Raw genomic sequence first — 8735 nt, forward strand, 5'->3', positions numbered from 1 at the left:
CTCCGCTATCACTATCACATCAAAAAAAAAAAAAAAAAGAAGAAGTTTTGAATATGTCTTGATATAATACTGCAGCTTTTTTTACCACACGTGGTACTCAACAAAAACGTGGAAATAAAACAAGTTTAATTATTTTTAATGAGAGTAGGATTCTTTTAAGGGTACGCTATCATTACGCTACGACTAGAGTAGAGTGACTATTCTATGAAAGCGTATTTCTCGTATGGGGCTCTTGCGTTGCCCAGGCGGCGCTGCAAAAATGGTGCTAAAAAGCGCCCTCAATCCGAAACTGGGTAGTACCAAGCTCGGTCGTCTGCTTCGGGAAGCACGTTTACAATATGGACCCGCCACTTTCGGTTGTGTTGTACCATGGCTTGCAGCGAATATCGGGCGCCGAAGATTTTTTTCATGGGTGGCATGCTGCGTAAAGGCAAGAAATTGTGCAACGCCGAATACGTGTACGCCGTTCAAGAAATAAGCGGCGAAGTTTTAGCGCGGTGTCAATCGCAAGTGAAGCGAGTCACGCACGTGTGAAGTTGAACTTCAGGTAAGGTTTGCACGCTGCTAGATTCAGGCGCACAAACGCGAGGAAATGCTTTCTATAAATGAATTCACAGCAGCGATAAGCAGACATGTGTACGGAACTGTTCGAGCTCAAGACGGTACGCGCCGCGACGGCAGCGGTCTTTCAGCATGCCGCGGAGTACGAACTGCTCGAGCGCACGATCGTAAGCGCCGCGACGGCAGCGGTCTTTCGACATGCCGCGAAACGGCGGGTCTCCTGCAATCTTTGTTGACTGCATGCCGGTAGACAAGTAATTATGCCTGCGCTGTAGTAGCGGTCATCTGTCCCTTTAGCAATTGATAAATAACTTATGCAATGCATATAAGCTCGCAGTAACGTACGTACATGAGAATCACGCTGCAGTGCGAGCTCGTGCGCTGCTCGCTTGATGTAGCTTTTAATATGACAGCGCTCGATGCTCGAACATCGATGTGCTGTAATCAATACTACCTTGCTGTGCTGCCTCAACGTGCTGGCTTGAGGTCAAGTATGAGCACATTCAACTAGACCTGTGCTGCTCGTAGTGGGGTAGTGAATTGTCACCGAATCAGCCCGACCATTTGTGGTCATTTGAACACACCTGGTCACTTCACCACTTCGCACCGATCGAATTGTTAACTGTCACTGTGGCCGGGTCTCGAATCGTGAATCACCAGCCATGCCTGCTGCTATGTCGGTCTCCCATTTCGCTTACCCAGCGCGACAAACTGCAGTTATTCAGCGCGCCCGACGCACCACTTCGTGAGGCCTTGAAGGAAAACGGTAGAATCTGATGTTGGGATTCAGGCCTTCTTGTTCATGGCAGCCCACGACGCAGCAGTAACGACGGTGACGCTTTTTCGAGGCTGAGCTAGGTCTCTCCGGATCGGCGTCGCCGATGTCTTCTGCTTCTAGCATTACGTCCCACGGCACACGGAGAGTCCGTTTTCGTATAACTATAGGCTGCGGCCAGCTCGCAGCCTGGTCGCCATGGTCTGTGAGAAGTGACGAGCCTTTTGGCACTCGAAACAGGGCAGAAAAAAGTGCGAATCGACGCAAAACGCGGGCTAGAAACGTGCGTCGCCACAGCCAGGGCTCAATAATATCCAAGCTGGTACTACCCAGATGACGTTTTTCGCCGCCACCAGGCGCCGCTACTATACCAAACTCCAGCGCAAGACGCCCATTGGCCCGAGCGTCGTGCGCGTGCGTCAGTTGCGAGAGAGACGTCAGGGGAGTTTTTCTGGACAGTTTTGCGAGATGTGAGACCGTTTAACAGCGGAGCCGTTTAAGCCGGCCGTAATTTGTGCCGCGAGCCGCAAAACCTCAGTACACTGTAGTGACCTAGAATATGTCGTACAAAAATCCCTCACGTGACTCGATCCTAGGCACCTAGGGACACGATCATTTAGGGACTTTTGAGAAGGCGCGATGGTGGCGCCAAGCGACGACGTATGGTGTTCTGTGGGCATGCGACGGCGTGTTCGTTCTCGGCGTGAAGTTGGTTCTTTATTCTATGTGATCGTTCCCTGGCCCGCGCCGACCGCGCGTTGTTCAACATTGCGTGTGTGATTGTGCTTGTGTTGCTTGTGGGTTCGGTGTTACTTGGCGGAAAGCCGTGAGTAGTGCTTGTGTGGCAGTGCGGCTTTGGCCTCGGTGAGCTCTGGCAATACATAATCTGCGTTGTGCGATCCGTGTTCCTTGACAATGCGGCGGTGGTGGCGATTGAAATGTCGAAGTGGCGTAGCGCCTCGGCAGCGCAGTTCAGCGAACCGCGATGTGGCGTCGCCGTGTCCGCCTTTGCTTAACGGACGTTGAGGGATGTGCTGCTCTCTACAAGTCACAAAAATGTGACTGCGTCGACCGCCCACGGTTCAGCGCTGAATGTGTGGTTTGAGTACTGTGCTTGAAACGAGTGGTGCAGCTGTGGTGCCCTAATTTCGCACAATTGCGACGCGGGCTTTTGTGCAAAAAGGGCAACAAATCGTATCTTAACCCGCTGAGGCGATGCTACAATGTCAACAATGCCGTGCAAGTTTATTATGATGGTAGTTCCTACAGCAAGCATGTTTTAAGCAAGTAAGCGTGCACTGCAGCTATGCTGTGAATATAGCCTCAACTCAAGAATGTGGTGTTTGCAGAACCCCATATTTGTTTCCGCTTTCAAACAAGCTGTATGTTAGGATTCTACTCACTGCTCACATGAGACATGGAGGTCCATTGTGTGGGTTGGGGCTCAGCAGCAATGTGTGGTGAGGGGGTGTGGAGTTGGTGGCTGTGTCAGGTGCCTCACTGAATTTTGTCATTGGAATAAGCCCAATGTAGAAGGACACACCGTATACCTGATGGCTCACTTTCACGGATATTACCGTATTGGCATGAATATGCCTTTTTTCCTCAGGACACACCTCGCAATATATTCAGGTTCGTGACACATATAATCACAATAAATTTGTCTTTAGGAGAGACCAAAAGCCGCTCGTTGCATCATATTTGTGGTCGTGATACATGCAAATCCAGTACTTTCAGTGCCCATTGACTGACTGAGGGGTGCAGGACTTTGGCAGTGGTAGCAGCACCAAAGCAGCTGCCCAAATGGTATACGCTATAGACCTTTTCATCGGGCGAGGAGGAAAGCGCGCGCAACGAGCATTTCCTCCTCTCTTGCTTGTGCGAGCCGGTGCGGCTTGAATGTGTTGCTGGTCGCGTGCTGCGGAACGATTCGGAGGTGTTTTAGCTACTTCTGAGTGCAATTTACGGGATGTCAGTTCTTACGAGGTCGTCGAACAATCACTATGTAGCCTTTAGGTGCAGCAGCATCTACAGTATCTGCAAATTTCTCTTGCATGTGCAAAAATGCGACGCGCATCTGCAGCCGCGGTGTGTGTATGTCTTGTGAACTATGTTGGATGTATTGGTTTTCACTCGACGAAGAGTTGTTGTAAAACATTTGCATCAGCCACCGGCATCGTTCTCACGCATTTTAAGTCTAGTAGACTTCAAATCACTGTGTACGTTAGCCTCCTGCTCTTTGAGGCCGAAGGCTTTGCTCAACACAGTGAGCACTGTGGTTGGCAAGCCAACATGATACACACAATTGCTTCGTGCTTAGATCGGTATTGTCTTTTTTGCCCGGTAAGGCACAATATACAAAGGGGATCGCATGAAGAGAATCCAACAGCTATTTGTAAGTACACAATTTCCGTAACGTGGGTGAATGCATCGTAACTGACTGAACTTAGGAGACTGAAAAAAAGAAAGAGTGCATATGCAAAATAAAACAGAACACGAGATAACGACGCAATAAGACTCCGCATGGTCGTGCCGCATGCTTGGACCACTTGGACCATACGTTATATAGAACAAACAGATCTATAACACAGCATTTAGTACTGCCGCAGGCACTCGCACAATCTGCAGCTGGTCGTTCGACCACTCGAAAATTGTGATTCACACTGTATGGTATGTGGTTATTATTAACCAAACTATTTTATTAGTAGGCGGAAACCTTGCCCAGCAAACAAGGCAGTCGCCCAGTGTATCTACACATAACATTTTGAACGCTTGTCAAAGTAAGCACGACTTATTCTCCAGCAGAACAGTACCCACGCTGTTAGGATCGTCAAATGTTTCGTAACTACTCGTTGCAGCTAAACCAGAGCTTAGAATTAGTGCTGAGAATGCTGCAGTAAGGTAACATTCGTGAAACGAATTTTCAGAAATACCCAACTGATATCCGAGGCTGATTGTAAGCTCAAACAAATGCGCGCACCTCGCGCTGGGTGCTCCGTCCGCCTTAACACCAGCCTTAACTCCAGCCACTTATTTACTTCAGACCTAAACTTCTTCACTACGCCTCACAAGACCATTCCCCATGTAGAAGACGCCATTTCATGCTAAATAGACCGCGCAAGTGCGAAAAAATACACCAGTAACTGCCGCCGAGAGTATACCACAGCATACAACACGGGCGTTCGCCCAAGCCAGCATGCCAAGTGCCCATAGATGGCGCCACTGCCTACGCAATGGCGGCGCCCATGAAAAAAACGGTCTATAGTGTTAGATTTCTTGTGCACATGGGTGTACTGTAAAAACACGTGAAAGGAATTCCACATTTGCTGCAGCATCACGTCTGGATCTGTGAATCACGAGCGCTTGTTTGATCACGTCTGAAGTTCTGTTGTCACTGAGCGGTTCTTTGATCATTAGCTTAGGCTGTCTGTTTTCTACATATATTACAGCAGTGGCGTCAGAGCAGCTGCAAAAATGGGATTTTGCTGTACAATCGCAGCTTGGTTGCTTTTCTGACTTGCATTGCTCTATTTGCTGCAACTGCCGCCATATGTTGCTTTACCATGTCTGGTGAATGCCTTGAGCGTGAACCGCATTTGGATGATGATGCTTGTGAAAGTATAACATGCTCCGTGTATGTAAAGAAAACTATCACACCGGTAGGTGTGGTGGAGTCACTGATGAAATAGAAGTTGGAAAAATGAAAGTTCTCACAAAATCTGGAAGTGTTCATGGCGCTTGCCATAAAAAATTTGTAACAATCCAAGCAAACAGAAAGATAACCTACCTATCCTGAAGAATATGTAAGTGATGCTTCAAGTTGTCAACTTAAAGCTTGATATGCTGATGCCGATCAAGGAAACAGTTGAGATTATATAGGATTCAGTGCAGTTCATGTTTAATCAGCTTGGCAATCTTGTCAAAACGACCGAATAAAATTGTGACAACTTTTAAGAGATTGCCATGATAACGTGATGAGGTTGCTGGCATTAGTTGGTGCTTGGGAAACAAAGCATCACAGGTATGTGGTGATTGAGCTTCTCGCAGGCACCCTATTTACTGGAGCTTTGGGGCGCCCACACCATGGATGTTCACATGGCCATTTTTCTGGCTGTAACAACCTAGAATCAGTGCACAGGTGTTTTTAACGTTCCATGATTCAGTAAACTTGACGTCACTATGCACAAATTTCAGATTACGACAGCCCAAGATCGCAACTGCCATGAACTGAACATAAAATTGCCTATAAGCATGCATTGTGCAATTGAATGCCTGTAAATTCTGTAATGCCACTTTCATGAAATTGACTGGCATGGTTTGCTTGAAACTAAAAACATGTTTGATCCTCAGTTGTGGCAGACTTCTCAGATTCACTATAACGTATTTGATTATGCAGGTGCCAATTGTGAAGGAATTGAAGAAGCTGTTATTCTTGGTGAGAATCAGTCATGCTCATTAGAAATTATAGCTAAGGCTATATATACATTACTTCAGGTGAGAATGTTGAGATAGGAGCTCAGCTGTGGCACATAGGTACAGGGGAATAAATTTAGGAAGAAAAAAAAATTCTGGCACAACCCATTTCACGATGATGCCGATGTTAATATGATGGCATTGAAACAATGTAGAGACATTGTATTGCCACGACAGAGGTCAATCATGTACGAGCCAGGATCCTTTCTCACAAGTCCCTCTGGACATGCTACGCCTGTTAGCAGGGCTGCCGCTAAGTCAGTGCTTGACATTCGATTCGAATATGCCCAGCACCTAAGAAATTTTTTTTTGTCATTGATGAGCGGCCCATACCTCGTGACCTATTTTTGTTTCAAACTGGGTGTCCTCAGCGCAGCAGCCCCAGTGCTCTACCCATTTTACCATGGATTACCCAGTGACCCAAGTTTACGGAAAAATGGATAAAGACCCAGACAGACAGGAAGATAGGATATTCAGTTTTCAGGGGCTGATAATGCTGATTCTAGGCAATATACACAACTGGCCTGTTATGTATACATTGCTGGCATTGCAGGAGAACAATTCACAATTTAGAGCTTTTATTGGTAAAACTACAACAATGTACACAATTTTGATTCCACAAGAAACAGTAGTGCCCTCTGGTTTATGTATTCATTTACATCACAGACTCCAGAAGGAGTATTGCGTGGAGGGGGGAGGGCATCGCATAACAAAGGAGCCAAAAAGTTATACGTTAGAAATATAAACAGCGACACAAGATCAACACAGTAACTTGAAAAGAACAAATTATAAAATCTTGGAAGTAAAATTCTACCATTAGAGAGCTGGGTTATACAGTGAATAGTACGATTGCATAATTACATAAAAAGTTACATACACCAGAAATAGAAACACTTGAACACTAACCAAACATACTGATTTTTTTGTCTGAAGGTTACAGTATTGTTAATGTCAGCAATGTTATCGAGAAGACCATTCCAATGCCTAATGGCACGTGGCAAAGCAGACAAGTTAAAGGCATCAGTTCGACCAAAAATGTGCTGGACGCTAAGGCGATTGTAGAAGCACCTAGATGTGTGGGATGGACAAACAAGAGGCAAGGTGGACGACTGCTCACTATGAATGATTTTATGTAGCAGACAAAGCGACACTACATTCCGGCATGATTCAAAGGATGGTAGTGACAACGTAATGTTAGATATGCTCAAATATTGGTTGTAATCCCTGGTAATTAAACGTGCAGCACAGTTTTGGCTATACTCAAGAATGCGGATTAGATATGCCTGGAGAAGTGACCAAATTCAACCTGCCAATTCTAGTTGGGGTAAGAATAATGTTTGATATGCAAGCTTTCTTGTGAAGGAGGAGAAGCATGAAGGTTGCATTTTTGAAGATTGATGATCAAAGCACTTGTGTATATGGAGGTTAATCGATAGTATATACAGCACTGCCACAGTGCAGTTAAGACATTGCAGTAGTGAAAAAAATTCAGAGCGCTTATTGAACAAGGACATGTATGCAAACAGCAACACAACACACATGGAGGTGAGATGCAGTGCAACAATGCCCTTGTAGCCTACAATGTGTGGTTACTCAATATTTAGAAGCAGCAGCACTACTACTGGGGCAACTAGAAGTGTTGTGCATGGGTGACGAGTTGACTCTAGTATCAGCAGAAGGCACAGGCTGTGAACTTGCGGGGCGATCAGCTGTTGCGACGACAACGAACTGTAGACTGCCTAGGTCGAAGGGAAACCTTGGCTTGTTGACTCTTCATTGATGTTGCGTAAGGGCCCACAATTTGTGCAGAAAGCGTGTGGCCATCCATGGCTCAATCAGTTGTACGGTTGTGGGTGTCGATATTGCTCTTAAATTTTCCAAAAATGCGGGCATGACCAACTTAGTCTGCAGTTTCACTTTTCTGTCACCACCAAAGAACACTGCCAATGGTGCAGTTTTTTGGTAGGCTTAACATCTTTTAAAAGCACCTTAAAAGAACATTGCCAATAATTTGTCATCAAATTGACAAAACACAAAGAACAGACTAGCTTAGCTAGCCTCCCCATTTTGCAAACAGAATAGCAGCTTACTTTGAAAAAAATGGGCCCACATTGTCATCATGATTACTGAGGGCATGCAAAGCCAGGAATGCCAGATTGGGAGCAGTACTGGGGCACTCCTGACAATCTTCTCATGGTAGACATTGTCTTATAACACATGCTAGGCATGTAGGTATGCTACATATTTTTAATGTGAGAAAAACTGCAAGGCTGGCCAGCAGCATATCGCAGCACCTTCGCCATCGGCGTCTGTCAAGCAAGGACGCCTGGTTACGTAAATATTAATGCGTCGACGCTATCGAATAGGGCGGGCACAGAGGCGCCGCTCCAGGGCGCCGGTTCGCGAACTGGCCGTTGCCAAGACGCCGACGTGAATTGGATATTTCGAGCGTCTGCACAGCACGGATTTCATGGCGTTCTGCCACCCAGCTGCAACACTCGTATCAAGCACGGAGCACAAACTGAAGCCTCATCGCGTTCTGCCACCACAGCTGCACCACTCGTTTCAAGCAGAGTACTCAAACCACACATTCAGCGCTCAACCGTGGGCGGTCGACGCAGTCACATTTTTGTGACTTGTAGAGAGCAGCACATCCCTCGACGTCCGTTAAGCAAAGGTGGACACGGCGACGCCACATCGCGGTTCGCTGAACTGCGCTGCCGAGGCGCTATGCCACTTCGACATTTCAATCGTCACCAGCGCCGCATTGTCGAGGAACACTGATCACACAACGCAGATTCTCCAGAGCTCACCGAGGCCAAAGCCGCACTGCCACACAAGCACTACTCACGGCTTTCCGCCAAGTAACACCGAACCTACAACCAATACACAAGCAACGCAAGCACAATCACACACGCAAGTTGAA

The 8735-nt window shown here is 46.7% G+C and overlaps 1 long non-coding RNA gene across 1 annotated transcript; it reads right to left on the reverse strand.

The window, feature by feature from the left end:
- Positions 1 to 6370: 6370 nt before the first annotated feature.
- On the reverse strand, positions 6371 to 8703 carry LOC125947535 (uncharacterized). Its single transcript, XR_007468357.1, has 2 exons — positions 8359 to 8703; positions 6371 to 8298 (listed from the first exon to the last, which is right to left on the reverse strand). It is a non-coding gene; the product is annotated as an uncharacterized LOC125947535 (long non-coding RNA).
- Positions 8704 to 8735: the final 32 nt, after the last annotated feature.

The sequence above is a fragment of the Dermacentor silvarum genome, chromosome 8 (assembly GCF_013339745.2).
Source record: "Dermacentor silvarum isolate Dsil-2018 chromosome 8, BIME_Dsil_1.4, whole genome shotgun sequence".
Lineage (NCBI taxonomy): Eukaryota > Metazoa > Arthropoda > Arachnida > Ixodida > Ixodidae > Dermacentor > Dermacentor silvarum.